This window comes from Elgaria multicarinata, chromosome 2, assembly GCF_023053635.1.
Source record: "Elgaria multicarinata webbii isolate HBS135686 ecotype San Diego chromosome 2, rElgMul1.1.pri, whole genome shotgun sequence".
NCBI classification, from domain to species: Eukaryota; Metazoa; Chordata; class Lepidosauria; order Squamata; family Anguidae; genus Elgaria; species Elgaria multicarinata.
In genome coordinates, this window is record NC_086172.1 from 67,333,006 (window position 1) to 67,348,263 (window position 15,258).

At 44.8% G+C, this 15,258-nt stretch overlaps 1 protein-coding gene across 2 annotated transcripts in view; it reads left to right on the top strand.

The window, feature by feature from the left end:
- The window catches only part of MYLK (myosin light chain kinase), a 226,823-nt gene that overhangs the window by 69,546 nt on the left and 142,019 nt on the right, over positions 1 to 15,258 (top strand). The window lies entirely within an intron of this gene.

The window sequence follows — 15,258 nt, forward strand, 5'->3', positions numbered from 1 at the left end:
AAGCACATCACCTAGTATAGAGTTACGGAGTCTGCCCACTGCCAATGTTAAAGGTGAAGTGCCCTCCCCAAAAATGATCAGATAGAACAGACCAGAAAAACCTAGTTATCTAGCTATTCCAGATGAAGAACACTTTCCCAATCTGACCTGAACATTCCATAACATAATTATTTAATTACATTAAATAATGTTTGTAATAACTTTTCTATTAAAATTCCCAAGGCTGTGTATAAGAATAATATGACCCTGTTCATACAACATGCTCAGCCACAATGGTTAAGTATTTTGAGCTGAACATTATGGCATAGTGTGTTTTGTCATGACTTATCGTGTCATGTGAACCATTCCTAACCATGGTGGCTACATAACCATGGTTTAAACATGCTCGCTAACTATTTGCTGCAGAAGGGTTAGCGTCCTAACCATGGCTTAGTGTGTTGTCTGAACAGCCCCACAATATATCAAAATTCAAACAAATACATCTGTTAGTTTTTGAAGAACCTTAAGACTGAGCACCTATCCTTTTTTTCAATCTGAGCACCTATCCTTTTCTCCTTTCCAAATAGCTTTCTCCTCTTTATGCTATCAGTCCATATGCTACTATAAAGAAGGGATAGGCAATTTATGGCCCTTCAGATGTTGTTGGAGTGCGACCCCCATGATCCCTGATGGGAGTTGGCTATGCTGGCTAGGGCTGCTGGGAGCTATAGTCCAGCATCATCTGGACTATAGTAGCAGGGCCACTCCTGCTTTAAAGAATGATCTCTTTTGGTGTATATATAAAATTCCTTCTATCCTTTTCTTACCCCTCTTGGGCATCATCTGAAATTATTTATTTATCTCACTTAGTTTGAGGGTATGGCTTACATATGATCCTGATACTGACAGGCCTGGGTTTCTGCCACTCTGGCAAATCAACGCAGTCACAAACTAAAATGAAGCCCTTTATTGCAGTAAATCAGGTTACACAGAGCAGGTTCCCACAGTTTGTGGCAGAGCTTACAGAGTTTATAATTACCAATGAATCAAATAGTCTAGTCAGAGGCCTTTGGCACATTGCTTTGTTCAAAAGACAGTCCCAAGGCTAGAATTCATATAGAGTCAGAATCTCAGCAATATATTGCAAGTTAGTCTTAATGATACAAGATTCAAGGCAGACAAGCATTCAAGGTTCATAATAAGTCCAGGCAAGAAAGTATTACAAGCAATTAAAAAAAAATCTCAGTAAAAGCTGATCAGATAAAGTTCCCCTTCTGATGATCTCTCCTGACAAGGGATCTGGCCCATAAATGATCGCTACATTTGAGGGAGAGTCTCTGTTCCACCCTTTTGAGTCGATGCTGTAACCTGGGCGATACTTCTGAGCCCCCTCCCATGCAGAGTATTCCTCCTACACAGTTCTCACATTCCCAGGCTGTAAGTCAGAGGCCCACCTCAAGGCCACACCTTGCAGCTGTAACTGATAGGGACTATCATCTTTCTTCCCCCTGCAATCAGATGGGAAGCTAGGCAGAGCTAAGCATCCAGGCCCCAAACTTCTCACGAATGAACTGGGTTCCCAATCATCCTGCTCTAAGTTTGAATCAGACTCTGGCTCCAAAGTCATAGGGCCTACACCAGCAGTGGGGCTAGGCCCAACAAGATTCACCATTAAAATTTCTGTCATGTGTCTTTAGACGAGGTGTGGGAGACATTTATTTTTTTCTGCTGAGGGCTGCTTTCCCTCATGGGTAATCCATAGAGGGCCATTTGTTGTGGGTGTCTGGGGGTGGGGCTAGAACCAAAAGTGGGCAAGGCCACCTTTCACTCTTTCTTTGTGCCAGTCCTTTCTCTTTCTCTTGGGATAGATTGCTCTTGCCATTGATGTGAAGTGATAGCTTGCAGAAAGTTAAGCCTAGGGTCACCATAGGCTGTTCCCCCTGTTTCTGTTAGTGTTAGAAGCTGATTCCAATAATAAGTCTGGATGACTAGTATAGCAAGCAAAACATTGTCCTATTCAATAAAGCAGTTTTAGAACTTATTCATGAAGAGGGATACTGGGGTTGCTGAGGCATTTCAGAATTTACCTGGATACTAATTGGCAAAGACTGTGCAGGATTTTGCACCTTCCCCATTGCAAGATTAATTCCATTGTAAATAAGTTGATCTGGACTATCAATACGTTCTTTGTGGATACTTCATTTTATGACATTTGTTACAACTATGTAGGTGGGGTAGGCATTGGGATGGATCCATTGGTGAGGGGCAGTGGGATTGGGATACCTGCTCCCCCATGTAGGGGATTTCCATAAGGGATCTCAGGGATGTGGCACCAAGACAGCCCAGCATGGGGGGATATGAGCTGGCCATGTCTGTGGTGGTGGAAAGGGGTTAACATTAGTGGTCCACACCATGGTGTGCCCCTGGCCCTGCCATCCACCACCAGTGCTCCTGGCATGCGGACCAGGCAAGGGGAATTGGATAGCAGAGAGGCTGGCTGATGACAAGATCTATGGCCTATGCCGCTGCCAAGCCTATTCAAGTGAGTCAATAAAGTTGTGGTCAATTTATTATCCCAGCTGTGTCTGTGTGTCTAATTTTTTCTCTTCGCTTTACCAACCGGAACCAATTAAGTGCTGCCCAGACGATAAATTTCTAGCATCTCAGTATGCTATTCCCTCATTTTGCTGTATGTTAGGGGAGAAAAATGCCTTCAGGTTTGAATTCAATGTCTCATGTGGAATTTTGATTTAGGATTCCCACACTTGTCTGTACTGTCTTCTAACTTGATTGATAACATTTGTTAAGGCTCAGCTGTTATGTTATCTGTTGAACTATACTTAGGTTTTCTGACATAGAAAAAAATAAGCTGCAGATGTTTTGATGGGTTGCTACTGATACTTGGCTTAATCACACAATATAAATATTAAACTATACTTTGGTTAAAATATTTTTTTAAATGGCTAGACAGGAGATTTTCTTCAAAGAACTCTTCCATGCTGGACTTTTATCTTATCAGAAAGAGCAAACATTTTGAGACTCCAAGGCAGGATATAAGATTGATAGTGTAAAGATCTTATATTTTCATTTTAAAAAGAAATGAGTCAGGTCTGTATTATTCTTTCCTGCATATATAACAAACTGTGTAAAGTAACTCTCATAAAATGAGAAATTGAAAGATAAGAAAAATGAGGAAATTTAAGAAAGTGACTTCAGAAACCCAGGGAAACTGAAGGAGAGATGATAATCAAAAAATTGTATGCTGGGGCCCAGTTTGCTTTAAAGTGACCCCTATACCAAGACACATGGCACACCTTTTTAGGATCAGCCTCCTAGGAAATGAGAGTGTGAGTCTTGAAACATGAAATGAAGCAGAAAAAAAATACTGTGAATTTGCAACGACAAAAGGAAGCAGTGTATTTTCACATATTGTATGATGTAGCCTGCCCCTGTTCCCTAGCCCATCAAATATGCAAGGAACTGTTTGCATAACTGGTGGCTGAGATGGGAGCTGTGATTGGTAAATATTTTGAGGTATATTCAAAGTATTAGTCATAATCATAAAGATGTGCACAGGACACCTATTGATCTGTCCTGTGTCTTCTACTTTTTCTGGGTTTAACTCCTGATGAGATCCATGTGTTAACACTTTCCAGGTAACATAGTTCCTATGAGTGGATAAGCAGTGATGACTTCCCCATCTGCAAAACCACTGAAACTATTGTGAATTAGCTCTTATTTCCAAATTAAAATGTTTAGTGCTGTCATGCAAAATATAGTGAGGCCATGTACAGACAGCAAGACTTCCTTGATGTTAATTCCTTTAAAAGGCTTTTATGTGGGCAGTGGGGAGAAGGTGGGATTCCATCTGTATAGAATATCTCTGTAATGTTGGTATATCATGACATGCAGGTTTATCCTATATTCTGATGCTAGGAATTGGCCAGTTTGGAATCTTACCATAATGCGTAAGTCTGTGACCAGGTGCTCTGTGTTTACCTGTTCAGTCGGCTGTCCAGGTCCTAACTGTGGATAGGCAACAGTTTGTATGGTTTTATATCTTTAAATCTTAATTGGACAGGTCAACACTTCAAATAGAGGACACTTTCAAATAGAGGACAGTCCTCTGACAGCCTTTTAAATAGAGAAGTGTCTTCTGCAAGCAAGGACACATGTTCACCCTACCAGTTGCACACTATGTTGATGCAGCATAAGTTATGAAATTCTAACAGGTGGCAAAGGAAGGCATATTATTGGTATGTGGAGTTCTGATTCCAGACCAGGGCATCAGCCCACAATGAAGAAGAGATTCAGTGTTTTCACCTGTGTCCATTCTGCCTCCTTGATATTGGCACATTCATATCACTGCTGACTTTAGTTGACAAAACAGTAGTAGGTTACCCCATGGGATTCCAGTAATGTCATCCAATAGCTCATATTTCCTGGTGGCTGCATTGTTGTTGTCGTTATAAGAAGCAATGTTACCTAAATGTGAAAATATTTACATACTGTTGCGAGCTAGCTTTGACAAGGACCTCTTAGGTGACCTCTTCTGGACATCTCAAAGAATTTAAGAAAAGGGTCTTGCGTTTCGCTTTTAGGGTTGGGGTATTGCCCAGGGGTCATTTAGACTTCCTTAAATAATGTTGTATTGACTATGTACATTCTGTTTAAGAAAAGAGAAATATAAATCTAGTATACTGGTACTTCAGGGAAGTACTGAAAGCTTAAAATCATAGTCCATGAGTGAGGGGTAGGGCCAAATTATGACTCTGTTCCAGGTAAAGCATGGTGAAGTCTTTAAATCAGGAGGAAAAAATCCTGAAATAATTTGTGGATTTTTAATTATTATTTTTTAATAATTTGAGGTTTAAAATGGAAGCATGAAAAGGCACCATTCTTTACAGAGGGATGCTGTGCTTGGAAGTGTTCCATTTAATAATTTATCTGTGTTCTGCTCTTTCCGGCATGGGTGATAGCCTTGACTCTCCATAAATCAGTGTGCTGTTGAGAACCCGGTGCTAGTCAGAACAAAGCCATCCTTACACACAGGCATTCTTTTGATGTCTAAGAGGAAATGGGAAACCTTAACCTGCTATGAACTGTACCTTATATTGGGGCTGCATGTCGTCTCTGTAATATCTTGCCTGTATGAAGTAAGATGGTGATGGATATAGGGTTGTTCCTGTCCCGTCCCCCACCCCCGGCCATATATTCATTTCGGTGCAATTTAATATTCTGGTTTGATTAGTGTACATGATTTCTTTCTTTCCTTTTTTAACTTTAAGTACATTCCAGTTTTTGCCTTCCGTGCTGCCAAAGAAGTAGCATGCCTGTTGGGCTGTAGAAATACAAAAATCGAGGTTACAAGAAGCCGCGTGAGAGCAGGCCTTTAATACAGTGAATGCATTAGCTGATGCTGCAATTCCCTCCCTGCCCCTGTTGTCCTTTGTTCCTAGTGACCAACAGCTCTTACACAGAGTCTTTCTCTAATTCAGGGATGCTGAACTTCTGGACTGTGGAAGTTTACATCTGGCCTGTAGAGCTTGCCTGGGTTCCCCCAGGGGGCAGGACTTGCAAGATGTTTATACAGCTAGCTGATACTTGGTGGGGATGGTATATTACTAATTTAAATCACGAGGGTATTAGTTTCATCCAGGGCCGGATTTAAACTTGTTGTGGACCTAAGCAATAATATGAGTGAGGCCCTTCCCTCTTCAACAAATAATAAAACATTTAAATGCAAAATACGGGCTGTACAATTAAACGGAATTTGAAAGTCATGTAACTTCAAGAGTAACAGAGTTGGGGGAAATCCTCAATCTCTGTGGTATCAGAGGCTCAGTGTAAGGTACCCCTGGAGATAATTTAGACTGGCCCCAACCACATAACACTATTTTCCGTTCTGAAGAGGTCTTAATTTTGTATGATGTTTATGGTTTCCCGGTGGCAATGTTGTAAACGTTCTTTCTTCCTTTCTAACGCGAGGCCCCTCGTAATGTGAGGCCCTAAGTTGTAGCTTGTTTAGCTTGTACGTAAATCTGGCCCTGGCTTCATCTAAATGTCAGTAGGGACATTGTGATTAAACTGTTCATTCCAAAAGAGGACAAATCAACAAACTCTCATGTTTTAATGCAAACTGGAACCAATTTCCTCCTAAGCAGAGTGTGCTAGACCCATTTTAAGTGGTTCTCGGTCATAGGACATGATGACAATTGACTAAAAGGTCATTTTTAGTGGAAAATTACCAAAAGACACAAACCCTTAAAAAAAACCCCACTTAATAGTAACAGTATATAAAAGTGCATAACACTTATATATTGTAAAGTGCATAACACTTTATATTGTACTTTATGGTTTTAATTCTTGTGAACCATCCAGAAAGCTTCAGCGATATAGAAATGTAATAAATAAATAAAATATCTTTATTAGGGTCAGCGAAAAGTTTCCAACTTAGTTCTGTGCTTCTCAGGACTCTTTCTCTGGAAAGATGTTAAGCAAAAAAGGGCAGAGGTTGGAGGGTAGAGGAAGATAGTAAAAGGCATGGTGGAATTCCCATCTCTCATAAATGACTGACTTCAAAACTCTGATGCAAGAAGTTCTTTGCAGATTGATTAAGGGCACAATGTATGGCTGGCCGGGGAATGCGGGGCATCATAGCCCTCTTTTCCTTTCTAAACATGCATAGAATTGTGCCCTAAGCCGTTTGTTTGTTTACAATATTTATATACCGCTCCCCATTCAAAATTTCGGAGCTGTGTACAAGATAAAATAAAATAAAAACAGAATAAGCAGGGGGTTGGACTCGATGGCCTTGTAGGCCCCTTCCAACTCTGCTATTCTATGATTCTATAAAACGCTTTAAAACAGATTTTAAAAGAAGCAAAATGTACAGTGAACTGTGGCTTTCCTTAAGGAAAGGCTTCCTGGAGCAATGACGTTTTCAGGAGGCGCTGACAGGAATACAAAGTTGGCGCCTGCCTGACCTCCAGAGGCAGGGAATTCCATAGGAGGGCAGCTACCACGCTGAAGGCTCTTCCCCTGGTGGATTCCAATTGGAGGATGGGTCTATGTGGAGCCACCAGGGGCATGCCCTCGGATGTCCTCAGTGACTGGGCAGGTTGATAAGGGAAAAGGCGCTCTCTGAGGTCTCCTGGTCCCAAGTTGTTTAGGGCTTTGTACACAAGTACAAAAATCTTAAACCTGGCCCGGTAGTGAATAGGCAGCCAGTGCAGTTCCCTCATCAGAGGAGTTACATGCTGGAAAGGGGCAGCTCCAGACAACAGCCGAGCTGCAGCATTCTGCACTAGCTCCAGCTTCCGGAGCAGCTTTAAGGGCAGCCCCACATAGAGCGCATTGCAGTAATCCAATCTTGAGGTTACCAATGCCTGCACCACCGTGGCCAAGCTATCCCTGACTGGGAGAGGCTGTAGTTGGTAAACCAGCCGAAGCTGATAAAAGGCACTCGAAGCCGCTGTGGCCACTTGAGCCTCCAGCGACAGAGATGGATCTAAGAGTACCCCCAAACTATGAACATGATCTTTCAAAGGGAGTGCAACCCCATCCAGAAAGGCAATGAGCCTATCTTACGGACTCGGGAGACACTCGCCCACAGGACTTCCATCTTGCCAGGATTCAGTTTCAGTTTCTTGCCCTCATCCAGCCCATTACTGAGTCTAGGCACTGGTTCAGGACCTTCACAGCCTAACCTGATTCAGTTGTCACAGGCTGCTTATTAGGCTGCATTCCTACACCAACTTACTCGGGAGTAAGCCCCATTGAGCTCAATGGGACTTGCTTTTGAGTAGACATGTATAGGAATGTTAAATAACCACAGAAAGTTTTTACAGATCTGAGTTTTGTGATAAATGTCTGTCTCTCATCTTTCATTGGGGAAAGGGAGAGGAGTGATGTCAGTATTTTTTAATTTACGAACCACAGCAATGGCAACCCAGCAAATCACCCTTTCTTTTGAATAGTGGAAAACAGTGAGCTGCTCCTGTTTGCTTTATTGGGGTGGTTTTGGGTACATTTTCCAACACAATGAAAGCCTGGTGTTGTTTTTCAGGAATCTCTCTTCCTGTGCCAGAGACTGTTCCTGAAATGAATACTTGCCCATATCATGGTTCTCCTGGCAGGTTCCTGAACTAACTGATAGGCACTTAACACAGTTGCTGGATGATTTGTTGTGCTGCTGATGCTTGTAAAAAGCTGGTATTGTAGGACCTACATGCCAGCATTGTTTGTTTTGACAATTTTCATAGGATATATGTGTGGAAAATTGGAGGCCCCTTGAGCACTTCTCAAGTTTCACTTGAACTGATTTTATATTATTTTATACTTTTAAGTATGTCCTAAGGTAGCTTACATGCATTTTTTGTCTTTAACCTCTAAGCATCACATTTTTATTTCATAATCTTAAATATGTCCTAAAGTAGTTCAGCCTCAAATATTATACACTCAGTATATGCCCTAGAACCATTCACAGGTGAAAATAGGGACACATTTGTGTAACAAATGAAGAGTCTGGTACCATAGATAATTTTCGGAGTGTTCCCCTAGTGTTCCTTCTAATAGCAAAACTTAGGTGGTTGAGTGCCTCATCAGTCTTGGGAGCAAAATGGGGTTAGCCAGAATAAAGTCATGTTTCTACATGCGTGGGTGAATAGCTTGGGTGAAGAAGTATAGAAGTTTGTAAATTAAAAGAGAGAAAATTATTTAAACTGTAAAAATGGCCTCACAAGAACCTGTGAGCTTAAGGAATGCTGATACTGGTTGAGCCTATACCAAGAGAGAAAAGGGTCTAATGCAACCAGACATCAGGCTGGCTGTGTGCGTCTGCCCGTTAAGTCTGTGGTTGAGACACAGGATATTAGGATGTTGGTTTAATATATACAGGGAAGGTTCAGTCTCGAGAACTTCATGTCAAATACTTCATTGTTTGTTCCACCAGAGGAGGGCCAGGATCTCTTCTCTATCATCTTGGAGTGAAGGAATAATGGGCTCAAGTTACAGGAAGTCAGATTCCGGCTGGCCATCAGGAAAAAACTTCCTGACTGTTAGAGCAGTATGGCAATGGAACCAATTGCCTAGGGAGGCCACACTGGAGGCATTCAGGTATGCTTTAAGGTGGATTCCTGCATTGAGCAGGGGGTTGGACTCGATGGCCTTATAGGCCCCTTGCCACTCTACTACTCTGTGGTTCTATGTCTCTCTTTCTTTCACTGTCCCCTGCCCAAATGCTTGTGTTTGGGGTTGGCAGTCTTCTGGCATATATCACAGAGACCTGGTTGTGGGAAGAGGGGGCACAGCTGTTCCATAGTACAGCAGGTTAGGGCTGGGGGCAGAAGAGGTGCAGTGGCAGTAGTCTACAAGAATTCCATTGCACCAACCAAATGCTTCATCCAGCAGTTTCCTAATTTTGAGAGCATGCTGATGTGGTTTGGGCCAAGAACAGTGCAGGGATTCTGTGGGTGTACCATCCACCCATGCTCAGCAGTCTCCCTTCTTGAGCTAGCCTGGGTTATCTTGAAGCTGGTGCTAGATCATCCTAGACTTCTTTTTCTGGGGAGGTTTCAGCGTTCATGCTTAAATTGCTCAGTCAGAAGTGTTTCAGGATTTCATGTCAGCCATGGCAACCATGGCCTGTCCCAACTAATATCTGGCCCTACTTATAAAGCAGGGCGTACTCTTGATCTGGTATTCTGCTCTGGTGGACTTGGTGCTCTGAAGATGGAGGAGTTACATGTGACTCTGTTGCCATGGGCAGACTGACTGTCAGTATGGACTTCCCCAGGAGTAGAAGACTGGTTAGAATGGTCTGCCCCTAGTGCCTGATGGACCCAAATGGTTTCCTTCTTGTGGAATTCCCTGCCTTGTGTGTCATTGGTACCGTCTCAGCCCTGGCTGATCTGTGGAATACGGAAATGGCCCAGGCTGTTGGTATTATCAGTCCTCAGTGCCCTCCCGCTCCTGGTAGAGCCAAGTCAGCTCTCTAGTTTAACAGGGAGTTGAGGGCTATGACACAGGAGGGACTGTGGTTGGAACATCATCGGAAAAGAACTCATGTAAATATGACAGAACATGGGTGAGCGACTATTTAAAGATCTATACTATGGGGGTGAGGGAAGTGAAGAAAGCCCACATCTCTGCCACAGAATAGACTGGTGATGCTGGAGGGTGGGGTTGATTTCAATATTGGAACAGGTCAGAGTGCTGTCAGGGATGCTTTAGGGTGGATTCCTGCATTGAGCAGGGGGTTGGACTCGATGGCCTTGCAGGCCCCTTCCAACTCTGCTATTCTATGATTCTATGATATAACCTCAGCTAACACGTCTCCAATTATTTTGGATTCTTTTCCGCTTGTAGATCTTAAGGATGAAGGCACAGTATCGGGAATGGTGAAGGATACTACCTGTATATTGACCCTTATCTGTCTTGGCTGATTAAATTAGTCCCTGTGGAATTGATGCCATGGCTAAGAGAAGTTATTAATGCCACTTTGTGGGAAAGCATTGTTCCATCTTGTTTAAAAGAGGCAGTAATAAGATCTTTTATTAAAGAAACCTTCACTTGACTTAGAAGATTGAGGAAGTGTTGTTATTGTAACTCCAGGTGTATCTGGATGAAATTAATTATCTGGACCCATTTCAATCAGGCTTTCAACTGAGATATAAGACTGACTGCTTTGGTTGCCTTGGATGATTATGCCAGGAACTTGATGGCAGGGGTGGGTGCAGGGTGGGTGTGGGGTGCAACCCTATTAATATTCTTTGACCTCTCAGTGGCTTTTGATACCATCAACCATGATATCCTTCTGCTTGGCCTTGGATGTGCTATTTTGCAGAGGTTCCAGTCATCTCTTTAGGGCCGTGTCAAGAAGATGGTGATGGAGGATTACTCTTCCACTCCATGGCCATTGGCCTATAGTGTCCCACAGAGTTTTAGCTTGTCCTCCATGTTGTTTAATATCTACATGAAACTGTTTGGAGCCGTCATTTGGAGCTTTGGAGTAAATATGCTGATGATACCCAGCTCTATTGCTCTTTGTCACCTAGGACCAAGGAAGCAGTTGGAACCTTGAACATTGCTTGGGTTCCATAATGGGCTGGATGAGGGTGAACAAGCTGAAGTCAAATCCAAACAAGACAGAGATGGTGTTAGACAGTAGAAAGCCTGACTCAGGGATGGAATTCAACCTGTTTTGGAAGGAACTGCGCTTCTGCTGAAGGATCAGGTCCAGAAAGTGAGAGTTCCCCTTGCTACTACACTATCCCTGGATGTTCAAGTGGCAGTGATGGCAAGGAGTGTATTTACATGATTTCACTTGGTGTGCCAGCTGTGGCCCTTTTGGAGTCAGTTTAACTTGACTAGAATTATCTATGCCTTGGTTATATCACGTTTAGACTACTGCCATGTGCTCTGTGTGGAAGAGTGTCTGGAAACTTCAGTTGGTACAAAATGTGACAGCTAGGCTGCTAAATGGTGCACAGTATTGGGGTCATATTACACCTGTCCTGAAAGACACCTGCACTGGTTGCTAATTGCTTTCTAGGAACAATTCAAGATATTGCTTTTAACCTTTAAACCCTTAAATAGCATAGGACTATCTAAGGGACGGCCTGTCTTGTTATGAACTTGCCCAGTTATTAAGAACTGCAGGTCAGGCCTCCTTGAGGACACCACAGAGACCCATTTATCAGGCACACATGAAAGGCCCTTCTTCTATGTTGCTCCCAAATTGTGGAATTAGCTTTTATAAAGGGTGCGAAGAACACCTGTTTAGTTTAGCCTTTTAAGGGAGCAATCCTATGGCCCCTAGACAGAGTCAGTAGGAGCATATAGGAGAGTTTGGATTCCTGGATCCGAGGTCAGAGCCAGGAATCTGAGCTCCCTGCCCCTTCCTCCTCAGAGCTAACACAGAGAGAACCCAGCATTTGCAGAAGCTGTTTGAAAAACTCAGGGACTTTCCATGGCTATCTAACTGGCTGGGAAAGGAAGTGGAAAACTCTACAGAAACATAGGGAAATCCCTATTTTACATCACACGATAGTTGAAGTAGTGAATACAGGAGAAAGGTTCCACCCAGGTCCAGCGCGTCCATATAGGCAACTAAGGCAGCGGCCTAGAGCGGCAGATCTCAGAGGGGTGCTCTGTGTGTGTGTACGCGCCTCCATGGGACCAGTGGGAGCCTCACCATCCAGGCCCCCTTCGCACGCACCGCCCGGCTGGAGAGGGGGCCTCGCAGGGTGGACGCTCTGCTGGCTGGCTGGCTGGCTGGCTGCGTGGCTCCGCCTCCTCAGGAGGGAGGGGAATTCACTGGACCCGATCTGACAAGGAGGAGGAAGAGGAGAGACACGTGTAAGGCACCATGCGCGCAAGATACAGGATGGCGGGGGAGGGGGACACTTGCCGTCTGCACCCGGGCTGGTCTCCTCGGGAGCAAGGGCCATCCAGGTCTGGGGGGCTTGCTTCTGAGGAAATGCCCCCCCCCTTGGAGATCGAAAGCGAAGGGACTGGCGCTGCCCGACACCCCCTGCCCGTGTCGGCCTCCCTGGGAGCAAGACTTTGAGGAGTTAAATTCTTTTCTTGGGAGTGAGGTTAAAGTCACCGTGACCCTTTCTGTTTTTAAGGAGGGGGATGAGATAGGGAAATGTAGAGCCCCCCTTTTTCCCTTCTAAGGTGTTCAAGGAGAGGCAGGCACCACTAAGAAAATGCCCGCTCCCCTGGTATTTTTCCTGCCAAAAGTGCAGAGAAGGGCAACTAAAATGATTAAGGGTCTGGAGCATCTCCCCTTCGAAGGAAGGTTACATCAACTAGGATTGTTTAGCTTGGAAAAAAGGAGGCTAAGGGGAGACATGATAGAGGTGTACAAAATTATCCATGGTATGGAGAATGTGGACAGGGGCCAGATCCACACACAGGCTTCGGGACGCCCTGAAGGCGCTTTAGGGCGCCCCGAAATCGATGATGTAGACCCTACCTTAACCGTTCCAAGAAGAGGCGGAGGAGGAGGAGGCGGCCCCACATCGCCCCTCGCGGGGACGGGATGAAGAGTTGCCGCGCCCGGCGGCTTCGCCGGGGAATCAGCTGCTGCCCACCTACCCGCTGGCCTCCTTTTGCCGGTGAAAGAGCCACCCGGGCCCACCCGGGTTGGGGAGCTCGGCAGAAGAAGCCACCGCCGGCTTCCGCCAAGCTCTATGACCCGGGCGGAAGCCGGCGGCGGCTTCTTCTGCCGAGCTCTCCGACCTGGGTGGGCCTGGGTGGCTCTTTCGCCGGCAAAAGGAGGCCAGCGGGTAGGTGGGCGGCAGCTGATTCCCCGGCGAAGCCGCTGGGCGCGGCAACTCTTCATCCCGTCCCCGCGAGGGGCGATGCGTGGCCTCCTCCTCCTCCTCCTCCTCCGCCTCTTCTTGGAACGGTTAAGGTAGGATGTACATCATCGATTTCGGGGCGCCCTAAAGCGCCTTCAGGGCGTCCCGAAGCCTGTGTGTGGATCTGCCCAGGAAGACATTTTTCTCCCTCCCTCAAACCCGGGGTCATCCCATGAAACTGATTGGTGGGAGATCCAGGACAAATAAAAGGAAGTACTTCTTCACACAGCGCATAGTTAAATTATGGAACTCACTACCACAAGATGTACTGATGGCCACCAATCTGGATGGCTTCAAAAGCGGGTTGGATAAATTCCTGGAGGTAAAAGATATATTAATGGCTACTAGCCCTGATGGTTGTGTGCTATCTCTAGTATTCAAGGCAATAAGCCTGTGTGCACCAGTTGCTGGGGAACATGGATGGGAGGGTGCTGTTTCACCATGTCCTGCTTGTTCATCCCTGGCCAATGGCTGGTTGGCCACTGTGTGAACAGAGTGCTGGACTAGATGGACCCTTGGTCTGATCCAGCATCAGGGCACTTCTTATGTTTCAAATTTTGTGCTTTTTATTTTTTCTACAAAACATCTGTTCTTAAAAATCAAAGTTGCCAATTTGGGGTGTGTGTGTGTGTGCCAGTAGCTCGCCTTGCCTAGAGCGCAAAATAGTCTGGCACTGGCCCTGGTTCCACCTGTATATAGGATTGTATAAATAAATGACATAACATCATGGGCTCTGTAATGCATAAATAAGGAAATGAAAAATTTATAGCAATCCAGGTGAAGTCACTGTGCTTCTTGCATAAACTCCTGTTATGTATTTCTTGATAGATGTCAATCTGCTTGTATAAGAGGGGAAAATACAATTCATCGTTGTATCAAAAGTAATCCCTTGCCTCCATTCAGTCCAGGGCAACGATTGTACATCTAGTAAAAAGGCAAGAAAACAACAACAGCAACAACAATACAAATCCACACTTTCAGACCTTGCATTCATGTGTTCGCTATGGAGTGATGCCTTCTTTGCAACAGCAGCAGGAGAACTGCACAAACTTAATTGTGCAGGGGAGAGGGAAAGCCCATTGAGCCTTTGAAGCAGCAGCAATTTCTACTCTAATGCAGGAAATTTAAACTTTGTGTTCTTCCAAAGAAAATTAAAAGTTTTGAATTGGCAAGGCTTGTCTGGATCCATTTCAGTCAGGGGGTTCAGGCCGGCGGTTGGCACAGACACAGCCTTGGTCGCCCTCTATGATGACCTATGTCGGGAGAGAAACGGGGAGTGAGACCCTGTTGATACTCCTGGACCTCTCAGTGGCTTTCAAGACCATCAACCATAGGATGATCTTTTGGGATGACTGTCTGAGTTGGGAGTGGAGGGTACTGCATTGCAGTAGTTCCGTGCCTACTTGGATGGCCAGCTTCAGAAGGTGGTGCTTGGTAGCTTGGGGGTTCTCTTCTAGCCATCACTGTCACTTGAGGCTCAAGTGGCACAGTGGAATGGAGTGCCTTCTATCTGCTTCAGCTGGTGGCCCACATATGCCCCTATCTGGATTGGGATAAATTAGTTTCAGTAATCTATGTGTTGGTAACTCCAAGTTAGATTACTGCAATGCACTCTACATGGGGCTGCCCTTGAAAACTGTTCAGAAATTGCAGTTTGTGCTAAATTTGGCAGCCAGATAATAACTGGGACCAGAAGGTCTGAGCATATAGCACCAATTCTGGCCCGCTTGCATTGCCTGCCAGTATGTTTCCAAGCTCAATTCAAGGTGCTGTTTTTTTTAACCTATAAAGCCTTACATGGTTTGAAACTGCAATACCTGACAGAACGCTTCTCCCAACCTGAACATACCTGGACACTATGGTCATCTGAGGTCTTTCTCAAGTGTCTCCTCCATGGGAGGCTCAGAAG